Source organism: Ipomoea triloba, chromosome 12, assembly GCF_003576645.1.
Source record: "Ipomoea triloba cultivar NCNSP0323 chromosome 12, ASM357664v1".
NCBI classification, from domain to species: Eukaryota; Viridiplantae; Streptophyta; class Magnoliopsida; order Solanales; family Convolvulaceae; genus Ipomoea; species Ipomoea triloba.
In genome coordinates this window covers 13,636,873-13,655,705 of record NC_044927.1, presented here as the reverse complement: position 1 = coordinate 13,655,705, position 18,833 = coordinate 13,636,873, and the positions used below count along the sequence as shown (strand labels likewise).

Below are 18,833 nucleotides of genomic sequence, written 5' to 3'. Positions count from 1 at the left end.
CCGAGGCGAATTGCTCCCTAGGCGGCAACCTAGGTGGCCAGGCGCCTAGACGGCCGCCTAGCGCCTAAATCGACCGACTAGGCCGAGTTCGCGACCGAATTCAGTCAAGTTAACTCGCCCAACTCGGCAAAGTTAGCAGAGTTAACTCGGGCGAGTCGGTCTTGTTAATTTTTTATTATATTTATATATATTTTAATTTATTTATTTATATAAATAAGAAATGTAAGAAATATTTATATAATATAATATATGACATACACCCACACATATGCATTATTTTTTTTTTGTTTTTATAGGTCGCCGCCTAAGTACCGCCTAGACCGCCTAGGCGCTAGGCGCTAGTCTACCGCCCGACTAGCGCTTAGCACCTATTGCAATCATGACTATAAGTGCTCATAAATGCACAATAATCAAATTATGCACCACCAAGTGCATGCAAATGCACCATAAGGGTTCAGAAATGCACAACTATTAAACTAAATTTAACATTTAGTTCACATTGGTTAAAAGCACAACATAACTGCAATAAATGCACAACTATATACACTCAAATGCCATAGAGTCTGAAATACTGGGTGCACATTTTCACTCAGTATTTAAAGCACAAGTAGTCAAATTATGCATCATTATCTATATAAACATGCACCATAAGTGTTCATAAATGCACAACTATCAAACTCATTTTAAGATTTAGCTGTCCTGGTGTAAAAGAATGCATAACTATACACACACAAATGCACCAGAGTATGAACAATAATGCATCACAAATTATAAGTTTGTCTAGTTTTCTACCCGTATTTAAAGCACAATAAGTAATCATATTATGCACCACTATGTGCATTAATATGCACTACAAGTGGTTAGATATGCACAAAGAGACAATAATTGTAAAATGCACCACACTCAACTATCATCAATGCACAAACAAGAATCCACAAATACACCAAAGTAAGGTTAATAATGCACCAATAGCATACATAAAACACACAACATTATGATTTATCATATTCTGGTGCCGTATGACGAAATTACACTTGCAGTTCGCGTGGTTGGAGATCATGCGCACCAATCTTGGAGAAGTCTTGAGGAATATGATTTGTTGGCTGATCTAATCTAATAGCCAATAATTGACCACAGTGTTGCATGGGGCAGCCAGACCTCACTTGATCTAGACTCTCTCTCTCTCTCTCTCTCTCTATATATATATATATATATATATATATATATATATATATATATATATATATANTATATATATATATATATATATATATATATATATATATATATATATATATATAAAATTCATGTGTTGATTTTTTCAGGTGTGATTGTGCGGTGAGATGAGAGCCATTGATCTTGTCAAGATTAACATCCATGATTAACAACGTTTTAAAAAAATGTTGTGGCAATTTGGTCATTTTCCGAGCAAATTGCCATTTTGGTCCACTGACTATAGGGGTCCTATTAATTTCCATCCACGACTTTCAAAAGTGTTAATTGCATACCATGACTTTTCAATTTGTATCAATTTTGGTCACTCCGGCAAAATTACCGGCCAAATTCGCCGGAAAATTCAAAACCCTAAAATAATGAGGGTATTTTAGTCATTTCACATATGTTTTCTTCTTCTCCGGCGGACATGCTCTGCTTCTCTGGCGTCTTTAAGCAACCAAGCACAAATATTTCGAACTAAAGTAATAGGAACCAGGACACATGGAATCCAATAAGGGTCCATAGTGTGCTCATCACAAGGCCCATCACTACATCTTTAAAGCATCATTGGTGGAGGAAACAAGAAAGTTCAAGAAGAATTCCATTTGATAGATGAAAGTATTATAGTGGCCCATTTCAAGTGATATTATGGATCGAAGACAATGCTTATAAGATTCGAGGTCGAATCATTTTCAAGAAGGGGAAGATGATGCGGCACAACATAATGAAGATCCATTAAGAGTACCAATTGATGAGTCTCAAAGAGAAAATATATTTTGTGCTCAAGGGTCATTAAGAGGGAATACTTGTACTGTGGTAATAGATTCTGGAAGTTGCACAAGTGTGGCTAGTGCAGCTATGGTTAGAATTCTTCAGTTACCTTTGCTTGATTACCCAAATCCTTATCCATTGCAATGGTTATCTGATGCAAGAGGAGTTGGAGTAACCAAGCAGACCCTTATTCCTTTATCTATTAACAATTACTTTGATGAAATTTTGTGTGATATTACCCGAATGCAAGTTGCTCATATCTTGTTAGGTAGACCATGGAAATTTGACATAAAAATAAGTTATGATGGAACGAAGAACACTTATGTGTTTCACATGAATGGAGTTAGATATGTCTTGCCCACTTTGTCTCCTAAACAAGTAGAAGAAATTCAATTGAGATTGGCGCAAGCTCTCAAACCAGCCTCGGAGAAAGAAGAAATCAAAGAGAGCAAAGTGGAACCTCTATGTTTGGAATTACAGTCGCCAATCCAATCCTCTAACTCAGTTTGTAGCCAAACAAAGGGACCACAATTAGTGATACAATTGAAAGGACTAGACCAAGGTGTCAAAGTGGAGCCTCTCTTGGTAACTAAAAAGGATAGTAAGCAAGAGAAAAGAAGGGGAGTCACTTTCTACTCACTTTTATTTCAAAAGCATGCATTAAAATTCTCTAGATTTGTTTGCCATGTTTCTATTGATGACCTACTTGCTAGATGTGTTAGAAATTTGTTTGCTTCCATACATTCGAGATTCCTTAATTTTTATTTTACTAAAACTTTATTTGATAGAGATAAGGAATCACTGGGAAGTTACAAGGCACATTGGAAAAGATTTTATGGCAAATACTACTTCCACAAGGGGATTTGGTTCAAAGTCAATGGGATTGACACTTTTTGCTTTGTTTTGGGCATTGGTTTAATTGTTGATTCACATAAGGGACAATTTTGTATTCAAAAGACTAATGATGTTTTGCATGGATATTTTCATTGGCCAAAGAAGAAAAAAGATGTAGAATTTTATGTTCATAATTGTGCTACTTACCACCACACTACATCTAAATCATTACTTGGCCTTCCCATGGATTTTGTATTTGGTTTAACCTTAAGCTCTAGGAGGAATGATTTTATGCTTGTCAATTTTAGAAAAATAGCTAAATTTAATATTTCGCATGTTGTTACATTTTGTGGTGTGCTGTTAGACTTAGTTGTTTCACTTGTTGGTTGTAGGATAAAGTTAATTGGAGCAACTCGTGTCAAGCATCCCAATAAGAAGTTACATGAGCGTGATAAAGTACAAAGTAAGCTTGCTTATTTGTCTTTCATTGAAGATTTGGATTCGAGGACGAATCCTTTTCAAGAACGGGAGAATAATAGGAACCAGGACACATGGAATCCAATAAGGGTCCATAGTGTGCTCACCACAACGTCCATCACTACATCTTTAAAGCATCATTGGCGGAGGAAACAAGAAAGTCCAAGAAGAATTCCATTTGATAGAGGAAAGTATTATAGTAGCCCATTTCAAGTGATATTACGGATCGAAGACAATGCTTATAAGATTCGAGATCGAATCATTTTCAAGAAGGGGAGGATGATGCAGCACAACATAATGAAGATCCATTAAGAGTACCAATTGGGCAAATCACAAGGCCCAAGTCCAAACAATTAAAGTAACTCTTCATTGGTTATGTTCAAAGATGGTGAAAATCTAAGTCAAGCCCAATTGCAAAAGATGAAGAAGAACTCACGACATTTTATAATTCTTTAAGTGCTGATTTTGGGAATTAAATTAGGCCCAAATCAGCCCTATTATTTTTGGTCATCATTATTTTAAATTATTTGGCATGAAAGAGAAAACACTTGTTTGTATTTAGAAAGGATTCCTTAAATCCCTTTCTAAATAAGACTATATTTACTAGCTTTCTAGATTAGGTTTAGGACTCTTTTTCCAATTGTATTTAGGATTATAATGATGTCCCTATACCTATAAATAGGGCACAATCATATCAGTCTAAGGAGGCTTTCATTCAATAAAATTCTTAAGTTTTTCTTTACACTTGTGTAAGAAACCTTATAGCTAATTGTGGACTCAATTAGTGGCTAGTCGTGGTCTCAACTAGCAAATTGATTCGTGGACCCGAATCAATCTTCCTTTCTTCAACCTTAGATTTAGGTTCGTGGACTCGTTCTTGAATCGAAGGAAACTAGATCCGACTCTAGTTGATTGAAGATTGCATCATCGAGGTACTTGAAGCTACAATGGGATTCTTCTAAGTCTTTGAGGATTCGAGACTAAGGGTTTCTTGTGAGGTCTAAGGTATTTCGATCCATCTCTATCCTTACTTTGGGAGCTATCTTAGGACAATACTCCATCTTTATTTGAACCTTGGACTAGGTTCATATCAATTTGGTATACAGAGCATAGGTTTATCTCAAAATCATTACAAATTTGGTTCCCTAGGTTTCCTAGGTTTTATCAAAAAAGAAAAAGAAAAAAACACATCATTCCTATCATACTTTTCTTGTCTTATATACATCACAAAACCCCAAAAAAAAAAAATTCTTGCATTCTTGATTGTGTTCTTGAATCTTGATATTTGTTCTTGAGTTTCTTGAAAAACTATCCCAAAATAGTTTTCAAATTTTTCCCACCCAATATCAACGAAATCCCACACCTCTCAACCACCATATTACCAAAAATTCTGTCAAGAAAACAAATATATCTCGCTCTTACTTATATCCAAAGCACATTTACGCACAATCACGTTGAAAGCACACCCTGTCCAGATTTCCGCATTCTGTGACCAGTTTCAGAAATTGACCTATATCTAGAGATATGCCGATTAGTTTTATGTGAAAGTTTGATATGTTGTAGATCTCTTCCTGGGCGTTCTTTTGATATATTATACACTTGCTAATTCATTCTGGTCTATGAGATATTCATCTTCAAAGTCAGGGTAGCGTTTCTGTTTTTCTGGGCGATTCTTGAAATTCTTGATTTCTGTTTTGAAGGGCTTGTGTGATCCTCTTGGTCCGAAATTTTTTTAGCGATATTTTCATTACTTATTTGGAGGATAATTATATAAAAAAATCAAAAAAAAATCAAGAAAGTTAAAAAAAAAAAAACAAAACAAAAGAGAAAGAATAAGGTTGGGGAAAGAATCTTGGAGGGAAAAGGAAGGGGAAAAGTATAAGGTTGGAAGGAGTTCTTGATTCCTATTTGGTTGTGTTACACTTGAACCCTGTCACATTCTAATTGTGTCTACCTTCTGATATTGGTCTTGCATAGCTTTCTGCCATACTTCTTTCTGTACTCTCTCTTTTCTTTCAAATATTGCTTAGTTTCTTTGCTTGTATTGTCCTTTTTCTTTGCTTCTTGCTCTCAATTTTATTACCTACCTCGCGATACACCCTTGATCTTAAGGGCTTGTGAAGTTTTCCAAGGTACGTTTTCTTGAACCTTGAGGTTGAATCCATATCAACCTGAGTTTTGGACTAGAAATTTTCCTTTTTGGAAAAAGGCTTGTGAGAGTATTTGCCACCCCGAGCGATACACGAGTGGAGAGTGTGTTTGTAAGAGTGTGTAGTGTACCTCCAAAGCCATATAATCCACCTCTTACCCGTGAGCTGAGAATAGTGAGGGAGCGAGCCAACTTTTTGGTTTAACTAACATGACTACTCACATTTTTTTTTGTTTTTAGATTTTGTTTTTCCTCTACTGATGGCTGAACAGGTTCGAAACACAGCTCAGATATTAGAGCCTAAAATGGATGCTCTAACCTTCGCCATGGAAAGGTTACTCACACGAATAACTAATTTGGAGCAACACCCTCAGCAAGTGCAATCACTGCACAATGATGAGCGACACCTGCCACTAGCAGGAAGAGTGGATCCTAGATGTCAAACGACCCAACAGCATATTGTAGAGTTAGGAAACATTAACCTTGAAATTCCTAACTTTACTGGTGAGAAAGGACCAATCGAATACATAGAATGGGAGAATGCTGTTGAAACTCTTTTTGATTTAATGTACTATTCTGATCTTGCCAAAATTAGACTAGTCATGGTATACAAAATACTAGGCCGGCGAATTTGGTCGATAATTTGACCGTAGTGACCAAAATTGATACAAATTGAAAAGTCATGGTATACAATTAACACTTTTGAAAGTCTTGGATGTAAATTAATAGGACCCCTATAGTCAGTGGACCAAAATGACAATTTGCTCTCATTTTCCATATAGGGCAAACTTAAGGTGCGTAGGGTTTGTGCTTAAGGTACGTAGGTCTTGTACTTACGGTGCGTGATTTTTCTTCATAAGGTGCATGGTTTCTGTGCTTAATAAGGTGCGTCAATTCTTCAGTTGATATCTCAAGGTGCGTATTTTGTTGAAACTTATAGTGCGTTGGTCTAAAGTTTTGGGTGCGTTGCTTTACTTCTTAAGGTGCGTGCTTTGTGTGCTTAAGGTGCATCAATTCTGAAAAACTTAAGTGCATCAGTCTAAAGCTTTAGGTGCATGGTTTTACTTCTTTAGGTGTGTACTTTTCCTTTGGTGCGTGATTTGTATGATTAAGGTGCGTAGTGAAAGTAACACCAGAAAGAGTGTACAAGATTGAGTATAGGATTTAGTATAAGTTTGAGTACTAGTTGTTATACGCGTGTTTTAAAAAAAAAATCAATGATTTGAGCCATTGATCTAGATTGATCAACGGCTCAAATCTAACTGCATATTCGCACTTGAACAAGTTTCCGCACCAAAACTCATCCATATATATATATATATATATATATATATAGGGTCAGGTTCAGGTGCGGCCGTGCGGTTCACACCACTCAATGTTACAAAATACACCACTCAATGTTAAGAAACACACCACACAAATATGCACTGTGGTGTGTTTCTTAACATTGTGGTGTGTTTCATTGTGGTGTGTTTCTTAACATTAAGTGGTGTATTTCGTAACATTGAGTGGTGTGTGACCGCACGGGAGAGCACGGCCGCACCTGAACCAAAATATATATATATATATATATATATATATATATATATATATAGGGGTGCACTCTCGTGCGAACTCTCGCCCAGGTAGGAAATGAGAACGCTCCACAGCCGTCCACGTGTCCAGATCAACGAATCAGATGCAATTTTTAAAAAATGACGCGGTGGCATTTTCGTAAATAACTAGAACTTTGGTGCACCTAGTTTCACTTACAAGTGCACCTAGTTTCACTTAAAAGTGCACCTAGTTTCACTTACAAGTGCACCTATTTTCGCACCTATTTTTACTTACAAGTGCAAGTAATTTACCTTATTAATACTCATGCACCTATTTTCACAAATACTTTCACTTACAAATGCAAGTAATTTACGTTGTTAATATTCATGCACCTTGGTGCAACTTAGGTGCACCTAGTTATAACATAGGTTGCACCTAGTTATAACATTAGGTGCACCTAGTTACAACATTAGGTGTACTTAGTATTGATGCTCACTGTACAATTCACTTGCACCTGTAATACATTTTACAGGCATCTACAATACATTTTACTTGCACTTGTGCAAGTAATTTACTGTGTTAACATTCATGCACCTGGTTGCAACCTATGTGCACCTAGTTATAACATTAGGTGCACTTAGTATTGATGCTCATTGTACAATTTACTTGCACTTGTAATACATTTTACTTGCATGTGTGCACCTATTTTCACTTACAGGTGCAAGTAATTTACGTTGTTAACATTTATGCACCTGGGTGCACCTATGTGCACCTAGTTATAACATTACGTGCACCTAGTTATAACGTTATGTGCAACTACATTCCGGACACGTGGCGCGCTGTGATTCGTCCGCAGTTCTCTCCTGGGCGGCCAGTATGCACCTGAACGCAATCCTATATATATATATATATATATATATATATATATTACTTTAATTAAAAATTATTATATATTACGCATGAAACAATCTTATATAAGATTTATTACAAAATAAATGCAAAGGTATAGCACGAACAATAAAAAGAGAAAAAATTTTAATTTATGTCCCTTTTATATATATATATATATATATATATATATATATATATACATACGGAGTATCAATTATCAATATTACCCCTTAATTTTTAATGGTGTAAATGTTCGCCTACAATTTTCAAAACCTGAAATATATTATAAATTCTCTTACGGAACCCGTAATATTGGACCTTTTAGTAAAGGTAAAACTGTAATTTTATTTTTACTTTCTATTTTCCCTTTTCCCTTTCTCCTTCCACCATAGTCTTTTTTTTTTTTTTTTTTTAATTTTCTTCTTCCGCCATTCTTCTTCATTTCTCCTATTTCCGCCCTATCACTTGTTTCTGATCCTTCTTCCTATTTTCTTCTTCGTTTCTCCTTCTTCCGTTTTTCATCGTGGTTTCTCCTTCTTCATAAATTACAATTTCCCCTAGAATTTATATGCTTTAATTTCCCTCTATTCATATAAACTGTACTGTACCAATGAAACATCATTTCTTAAATAAAGCTCATTACTATGCACTATGGTCTGTGTACACAAATAGTAAACAGGAATTACATATATGGTTCCAATTCAAGTATATACATAATAACAACGACGAAAGCCACACAAGTGTACAGATGGACGAACTGTGCAAAGAATGGCAGTGCTGAAATCCAATGGAATTGAAGATGAAAGGCGGATTTCGTAGTGAATGATCTCATCCATAGCTTAGCTTCTTCTTCGTTCGGATGATATATTTGAGTCAACAGTGTTGGTGGATGGCCTTTTATGCTGCCTTGAACTCTGTCAGTGACTTTTCATCACATGCAACAAAACCGACTGACTTGCATGTCATTAGAGGCTTTATTCAGTAAACGTAACTTAGCTTGTTTCTTTCAACCAGCTGCGGTTTGGATTGGAGTCCTATGATACTTGTAAAATATTCAAGAGGGTTTCATAATCAAGTTTCCATGTTTAGATACTATTCTATTGGCAGGGAACTATTTCCAAATAGTAAATGCTAATCATGAGTAAAAGATATACTAAAGGAGCAGCAAGTGTTTGGACATGAACTCCTTGTTACTGAGGTTCTAGCTACATGCATATGCGCCCATAAAAAGAAAAAAGAAAAAAGAAAAAAAGTTCCAGTTAATTAAATCAAATACACACTTTCGGTTAACATACAGTACGTAGTCCTTTTCGGAGATATCACACTGTTAGACCATAGAGAAAATTGATGTACAAAGAGTTGCTTCAGATCAGTTCATACATGAGTTCAAAAGTTGCGGCTAATTAATGTGCTAGGCACTAAAATTAAAAGTTTACAGACTGATAAGAGATCATATTGCAATAAACAAAACCTAGAAGGAGAAATGACGATGAAACACGGAAGAAGGAGAAACGAAGAAGAAAATAGGAAGAAAGAGAAACAAGTGATAGGGCAGAAGGAGGAGAAATAAATTAAAGAAGAATGGGGAAGAAGGAAAAAAAAAAAAAAAAAAAANGGGGGGGAGTCAAATATAGACAAATAAAAAGGTTATCAGGTATGCCAACCGAGTCCGATCCTCCAGCAACACATTCCTGAAACTAGGAGGGGGTTCCTCACATACAATCGGCCCACGTGGTTTTTGAGCGACAAACCTTTTCCGCCAATGTATCAACCACCACATTTTGCTCATGATGGAAGGAGATATCCCAGTTTCTGCCTCTCAAAGCTTTGCACCTATTGATTAGTGTGTTGGACCTGAAACAATGTGTTCAAAGCATGCAAGCTTGAAAACAAAAAGAATGCAAGCTTGAAAACGAAAAGAAAGAAGAAACTTGGAAAAGTCTGTGGCGTGTTTATTAAACACTTCCTTAAAAGCAATTTTCCGGTGACGGTGCAGTTAGAATTTTCGGCACGCTTTCGACGGGCAACACAGACTTGCTACAGTTAGCTCGCACCAGCTATAGCATAGGTGAACCTGACTATGCTCAGACAATAGGACAAACGAATTAAAGAGGAGAAAGAGAGTCTTGGGTGTTTCTTTCCCATTGATAATTACAGCAAGCCATCCAACAACATGCTTCATTTTCAGCCACATATGAGAGCCGCAGGAATAGGAATGTGAAATAGAGAATATTACACGTTCCATGATCTTATTAATGTGAGGAAAAAATAAGCTATAATGATCCTAAAAAATAGGTTAAAGAAAGAAGGCTTCTAATTTGAATGACTTCCCAACATAGTGGTCCTCTAATCGATCCATCTGATGACGTTGCTTAAGTCTCTTAGAACAATAACTTTCCTGAACCCCTTGTCTTAGGTCCATTCCATCCTTTTAAGGATTGCCTAGTTCTCTGTAACGGCCACCTTGGTAGTTAGGATATAACACCCAAATTCTCCTAGCCAGTTGCCATGATCATCTCTAATAACAATAGCTAGGACAACCTGCTGAGGTCGCGTTGTGTATGAAGCTTCCATCAACATTGAGAGTGATGACGTTTTCTAGAGGTCTCCCCCAACTTACTTTAACATCCCTAGCCATGGTTCGACTACCGCACACCGCCCTTGCCGCTACAAAGGCATTACAGGTATCGTTGAACTCATTAGACTTCAACATGTTGGCAATATGATCTTCATTGTTGAAAACGAATGCATTCCTCCACCTCTAGATCTGCCACAAAGTAATCGCAAACATCGTCGACCCTTTTCTACCAAACCTCGAAACCACCTCGCCCTTCAGGTTCACGTCAATCCATCCACTTTCTTTGGCTCATCATGTTGTGTCTCTAACTGCATGTTTGGTTCGCATAATAGGCCTGCAATGGCATAGCATTCCCGGGAATAGGCATATTCCTTTGTTTGGTAATGCTTTTTATTCCCAGAAACATTGTTCCTCGGAATGAGCTATTACCCTTGCAAGGGTAATAGTTATTATCATACCCCCCTTGGTATTAACCTATTCCTGAGTTCTCACGAATAGGCAAATCTTCTTATTTACTATTTTACCCTTAATTAAACTTAAAATATATTTATATATTTTTGTTAAATATTTATACATATATTTTATATTATTAAACATAAATAATATCATCTCATCAAGATGATTAAAACAAAATTAATATTTAATATAGATTAATTAAATCCTATCTATAATAAAGCAAAATCCTTTGGTGAAAAGTTCCCGCCCAAGAATTGTGGATAAATGGTGTCGTATTACTAAAATAAAATCTGCGCCCAACGATTTTGCAATACGGTGTTGGAAAAGAAGAGGTTATACGAAGAGTCATTTTTGGGAATTAGACTCCTTAATGTTTTAGACTTCCTATCTATTAAATTGTTTACATTGAAGTCTGATCAATTTTTAAAATAGCTGGCTATTCGTTTGCTTCCATTAATGTTATTATGATCTTTGGTTTCCGATTCATTACCATTGACAGACTATAAATATGTCTTTATACCATGAGCTACATACAACAGCCATTAAACAATTACCAGTTGCGATACTTATATTCAAGAGTCTGAAACTATGGCGCCTTTGTTCATCACTGCCAATGAACTTTCACCAATGCGGCTGAAATGTGCAATCAAATTGCGGTGCGTTCGAACCTATTTGATCCCCGATCGTGTTGTTACCAATTCTATCAAGTTGCGCGAATGCCTCTTCCATGACAAAGAGGTAATCTTATGAGCATGTTTGTTACTGCAAAGTCCTTTTATCAGTTTAGTTAATGGTTGCAATCTCTTTACCAGTTACATATTAGTTCTTATAACAGAAAATATATTACATCACGGTATGAATCTTATATAATTATATAAGGTCGATACCTGAATTTGATAAAAGCATGGCCTCTTATTCTGGTAAAACCATGGCCACTCAAGTCTAACATGATGTCCTGTTGTTTGTAACAAATACCTACATAGGTATGGAAAATAAATTCAGTGCAAACTAAAAACAATTGTATGAGCCATAAGAAATAGTTACTGTACAAAGAATATAGAGAATCAATTTTTACACATGCTCCTAATCGTTTATTTTATTAAATATTGGTATTGAAGTATAAAAATAATGACTTTTATTTCTCACAGGGTCAGAAGATTTTAAAATTTGCAGTTTAGTAATTACTATGCTTAAATCCAACCATAACTGAAAACGGTTGTCATAACTTAAATTAATTAAAAGCAGAAAAACTTACTGCATTCCATGGTAAGTCATAAAGAACCTGCAAACAATTTAAATATAAGAATTAATCAGAAATTGTTGATTCTCACAAATGGAAATTAAGTAATGTTGTGTGAGAAGTTGGCTTATAATCTCACAGTATACCCTAAATGATATCTAATAAAAAAGAAGAAGTTTTAATCTACTTACAAAGGAAGCTGAATGAAATTTATTATGTTTTTGCAAGGTAGTTTTGTTCACGGACATATTTCGGTAATTTGTGTCCAACAATTTGACAAGACGTTCAAAGAAGGTAGAGTCTACTTGGTAAAAGGCTTCTTGGCTATAACGGCATTCTACACCTATAAAACGTGCGACAAGAAACTTATGATAAAGTTCAGTGAGTCCACTGAAGTCCGGGAATATAAACATATAAATATTCCGAGAATTATCTTCCGACTTAAGCCATTTTCTGAACTTAAAAATCCAGAAAATTTTGATGATAAAATTCTAATTGGTAAGCAATTTTTTTTTTTTTGCTTTTCACAAACAGTTAGTCGAACCTTACTACAAGTTTGAGACTAAATCCTTGAACTATTACTTGAGAATTTAGATGTAATAGGAAGGCTGGTGGAGGTACATGCTCCAGAGGTACATGCTCCAGAAGATAAATTCATTGCCGGCAAACCGTCAAGGCTGATAGATTTTGTGTTAGAGGACGACAAGTGAGACCATTACTTTAATTATAAGTTATTATATTATGTCAATCATTATTAAACTAAACTGTTTTTTGACATTGTTTTTTTCACTGATCATGATTCATAGGCAGAAGCAGTTAAGATGTACGGTATGGGACTCGCACGTGTCAAAAATTGAACCATGGTATAACAATCACTATACTGGCCCTGTTATTGTGCTAATACAATTGTGTAGGCTGAAAAGGGACATCAGGGGTAATACTGGGACCTTATACTTAAATGCTTAAAAATAATTAGTTACCTGTAAGTAGGCAGTCACAAAATCTCATACCATGTAGATGGAGATGTGAAGCTGTCGAGCTCATATGATGCTACCCAAATCTGGATAAATGAGGATAAACCTGAATTCATATAGTTCAAGGAAAGGTGAATAGATAAATATATGTTGTTAATTCAATAGTCAATGCATTGTTAACTACTATATATAGTTTAATTTACAAAATTGTAGCTTGAAAATCATCTAATTGTTTTATTTAGTATAAGTGATCTAGAAACTCCATTAAGGAGTATCAACACAAACTCAAGCCTATCACAAACTCACTCTGTTGATACCTTCACAAGTGGTTCAATGGTAGTGAGCAAACTTTCTGAGATCTATACATTAAAACAAGTATGAATTTTATTCAATATCATGTGAGTTGTATGAAGTTATTTACTGTGATCGGGTATTAATGGCTGATTGTTTAAGTACAATATGGAGACTACTGGGTGGTTGCAAAAATTGTGGACATTGACCGAGAAAAGGGATGGTGTTATACCTCATGCCAAGAAAAGGGTTGCAACAAGAAAGTTGAACTTGATAACGATGGCTTTTTGGCATGTGACAAGTGTAAGCGTCATCATGGGGAAGGAATTTTGCGCTATAGGGTGAAGGTACGATTCGTACACGGGGATGGAAATACTCTATTCCTGCTCTGGGATAGAGAGTGTGAACAGTTAGTCGGTGTCCCTGCAAGCGTGCTGCACGAGAGACATCCTAGGGTATGTAGACATGTAAGAATGAGTAATTTCTCTTTTTTTAACAGTTCTTGAGAATCATTCTATATATAATAAAGATTCAAAAAATTCATCTTATATGCAGGTTTTTCCACCCAAAATATTGGCACTTAAAGGTTCCTCAATGGCATTCCGGATCTCAGTACGAAAGCAGCAGTTCCAAAATATGCATAACACCTTTTGAGTCATGAAAATTGTTAACGATCCGGCCTTAGTCGATGCCCACTGCCCCCAACTACTAGAGGAATCTGAAAATGAAGATAATGCCAAGCATGGATTAGATGCAAAAGACGATGAAGAGGTCATTTTATGGAATTTAACGTAAATCTAAGTTTTGGTTTTTATATGTCATGATGGCACCTAATTTATCTTAATTTTGTGTTCCTATAAAATAGGAGTTTGTTTTCGACGATGAAGTGTAGAGCCCTATCACTCAACAGGATTCTGCGAAGGAATTTACTCAAAGTGGAAGTGGACCTGTCAAGAGAAGTCTTCTTGATGATTTTTCATCAACAAAAACTTCAAAGAAGACAAAGGAAGCTACTATCGAGAAGGAGAAATTGTCCTAATTAAAATTACTCTAAGAATTTCTGTTAAGAATGTGAACAAGGGTGATGAAGTTCAGTGTGCCTAAGACAATGATGCCATGTATGACATGTTAATTTCATGTTTAATCTATTTGTCTCTATCTATTATATTGCATTGTTGTCTCTTATTTGTTTGCAGGTTCTGTTTTCATATGACAACTTTCAAGGAACCAAGTATTATTCTATATATAGTGTATGGTTAAGTGAAATACCAGAATAGATAAAGACAATTTAGGTAAGTAATAGGGACATTGTGGTTGAGTCGAAATCTGGTCTATTGAAATGTATAAGTGAGTTACATCCTTCTTACCTACCATTGCAATACCCAATTTTATTCCCTTACGGCGAAGACGAGTACAGGGAAGATATACAATTTGTTAGAAGATCTAATAATCTAAATGGTGGGAGGCAACGTGTCACGGCAAGGGATTATTTCTCATTTAAGATTCATGAAAGACAATCTGAGATATCAACAATTTTGTTTTCGAGAAGATTGTTCCAACAATTTTTAGTTAATGCTTACACCATGGTTGAATCTAGAAGGCTAATCTACATAAGGACAAACCAAAAGGCACTTAGGTGTGAGGCTTACAAAGGTATTTCTGATGCACTAACTAGGGGTGAAGTCGATCTTAGCACACAAGGTAAACGGATTATTTTACCATCTAGCTTCACAGGCAGTGCAAGATACATGATACAGAACTACCAGGATGCTATGACCATATGCCGATGGATAGGTTATCCTAATCTCTTTATTACATTCACATGTAACTCTAAGTGGCCAGAAATACAAAGATTTGGAACTGGTAGGAACTTAAGAGCGGACGACCGGCTTGATATTGTCAACCGCGTTTTTAAGATGAAATTGGATTGCTTAATCAAGGAGTTAAAAGGTGGTAAATTATTTGGTCCCGTTCGAGCGGGTACATTTTTAACATTTGTATGCATGATAACTACATTGCCAATATTTCACTTTTGGCTAAATTTCTTATGTACTGGTGTTGCAGTTATCTACACAGTGGAATTTCAAAAGCGTGGTCTTCCACATGCACACATACTATTGTTCTTAGAAAAGAATGAAATCAACAGCTCACCGGACTTCATGGATGATACAATATTTGCTAAGATTCCTTGCAAGGACTCTGACAAAGAATACTATGATGTAGTTGAAGAATTCATGATACATGGCTCACGTCGAGCTCTAAGGAAAAAATCACCTTGCATGGTCAATGGGAGGTGTTCCAAACACTTTCCAAAAAAGTTTTCTAGTGCTTTAAGTTTTGATGCAGATGGCTACCCAGTGTATCAGCGTCGTGATGCAGGTAGAACAGTTATGAAGAACGGTATCCAGCTAGACAATAGATACGTTGTGCCACACAACATAGCGTTGCTTTTAAAGTATAGGGCGCACATGAATGTTGAGTGGTGTAACCAATCTAGGTCAATCAAATACCTTTTTAAGTATGTTAACAAAGGAAATTACTGTGTCACCGCTGAATTTTACAAGAGGACTGTGGACGCAGATGGTAATGAAGTGGTTGATGAAATAAACATGTACTACGATTGCAGGTATGTATATGCATGTGAGGCAGCATGGCGCCTGCTAGGATTTGAACTGCAATACAGGACACCGCCCGTTAAAAGGTTGAGCTTCCACTTGCCTGATTGCCAATCTATTATATTCCAGGACGACGATTCTGTCAATGATATCATAAATAAATGTACTGTTGGCCAGAGCATGTTTATAGGGTGGTTTGAGGCAAACAAAAAATATTCTACCGCTAAATTGTTGACCTACACTGAAATGCCTACAAAGTTTGTATGGAAAAAAGATAGTAAAGAGTGGCATCCAATGAAAAAGGGGTTTTCAATTGGCATCATTTTTTATGTACCTCTTGGTACTGGTGAGTTATATTATATGAGATGCCTTCTTAATATAGTTCGTGGACCAACATGTTTTCAAGACCCTCGTACATTTAATGGAGTTGAGTATGAAACATTCAGAGATGCATGTTATGCAAGGGGATTACTAGATGATGATAAAGAATACATTGATGCATTTGAGGAGGCAAGTCATTGGTCTTCTGCTCAATCAATGAGAAAACTCATTGTCACATTATTGACAACCAATTCATTGGATAGGCCAGAAGTAGTGTGGGGTTTGGTATGGCAAGATCTTGTTGAAAACGCAAACATTAGCCAACGAAGATTACTTCAAAATAATGGTATGTCATTTATGTTTGTGTATATGTTTTTTCAATTCTCTACATGATATATGTGATATTTCATATTCATTATATTCATAACTGTAATTTTTCGTAACTACGGAACTTATCTTAAATGATGATGATAAGAAAAATTTTGCGCTGATTGAGATTGAGCAATTACTACAAGTCCTAAATTGGTCTTTGAAAGAATTCCCACCAATGCCTCTATCGAATTTTGACTAATCAATGAACTCTGGAAATAGACTGTTGTTCGAAGAGTTGGATTATAATCGCCAAGCTTTGGCTGAAGAGAGTGTCCTTTTGGCAAGCAAACTTACTAACGAACAAAGGGTGGTTTATGATTCAGTCATTGAAGATGCTATGAGAAACAAGGGTGGTATGTTTTTTGTATATGGGTATGGTGGCACTGGGAAAACATTTGTATGGAAAGCTCTATCTTCAACATTGCGGTCGAAAGGTGAAATCGTCTTGAATGTTGCTTCTAGCGGTATAGCTTCATTACCAGGACTGCACACTCAAGGTTTGCAATACCAATTTCCATAACAGAAGACTCAACATGTAACATAGGGTCTGGCACTAATTTGGCAGAGTTGATCATTAGAGCTAGATTAATAATTTGGGATGAGGCACCGATGATGCACAAACATTGTTTTGAAGCGTTGGATAGAACAATGAGAGACTTATTAAGGTTTGTTAATCCAAGAAGTGCATATCAAGCATTTGGTGGTAAGACTATTATATTGTTTTAGGGGGGGATTTAGACAAATATTGTCCGTTGTTCCTAAAGGTACAAGGCAAGACATTGTGGCGGCAACCATTAATTCTTCTTATTTGTGGGACAATTGCAAGGTTTTGAATTGAAGTTGACTAAGAACCTTCGTTTGAACACTATTGGTGATGCTGCTGAATTTGAAAAACTTGACGTTTTTGCAAAATGGATTGCATCAATTGAAGATGGTACAATTGGTGAACAAGAAGATGGTTTTGCTGAGATTGATATCCCGTCGAACATGTTATTGTCCTCTAACAATGATCCCATTGCAGCAATAGTTCAAAGCACATTTCCAATGTTTTCAAATAAAAGTGTTGATCATACTTTTTTAGAAAGTCGTGCAATTCTAGCACCAACCCTAGATGTTGTAAATGTTGTCAACCAATACATGAGTGACATGCATGATGTAGAGAGTCGAACATACTTGAGTTGCGACACAGTATGTAACTCTGAGTCTACCAATGGCATTTTGGCTGATGTCCACACTCTAGAATTCCTTAATGGTATAAGAGCTTCTGGCATACCAAACCACTCCTTGACATTGAAGGTGGGATCTCCTATTATGTTACTAAGAAACATAGATCACTCTCTAGGACTATGTAATGGGACTAGGTTAATAGTCACTCAGCTTTCAGAACATGTAATAGAAGCAAAGATTTCCAGAGGTGATCACTCAGGTACTATAGTATTGGTTCCTCGAATGACAATGACTCCATCAGATCCCAAGTTGCCATTCAAGTTTAAGAGAAGACAATTTCCAGTGATGCTGTCATAAGCAATGACGATAAATAAAAGTCAAGGACAAACCTTATCTCATGTTGGACTCCTACTAAAAAAAAACCAGTTTTTGTCTATGGACAGTTATATGTTGATGCATCTAGAGTTAGTAATCCTAATGGTCTCAAATTCATGATTTGTGATGAGTTAGATAGTACTACTAAGTCGACCACTAATGTAGTTTACAAAGAGGTATTTAATAATTTGTAAATGAAATCTTTTTACTCCTTTACTTTTTTATTATTCTACTAAAATTACTTTTTGAAATATATAAATATTTTCATACAATACAATTCACATATAATTATAAATAAAGTGTAAAACTTAACTCCGTGCATCGCACGTGTAAACTGCTAGTATTATACAAATAATCAAGTGTTGGGTATAATTTTTTACAATTTATACTAAAAAATAAATAACTCTTTCCAAATAATTCACAATATACACATTTAAATAAATAAATATAAAAATAAAATGTAATCTAAGTACAGATTTAGCTCAAGAATCTAAAATCTCATTTGGTTCATTCATAATACAACATTTAATTTGTTGGTTATTTCCAGCCAAGTGATGATCTTCTTAAATTT

General features: G+C 35.7%; 1 pseudogene; it reads left to right on the top strand.

The window, feature by feature from the left end:
* Positions 1 to 14,069: 14,069 nt before the first annotated feature.
* Positions 14,070 to 18,456, top strand: LOC115999401 (annotated as a pseudogene).
* Positions 18,457 to 18,833: the final 377 nt, after the last annotated feature.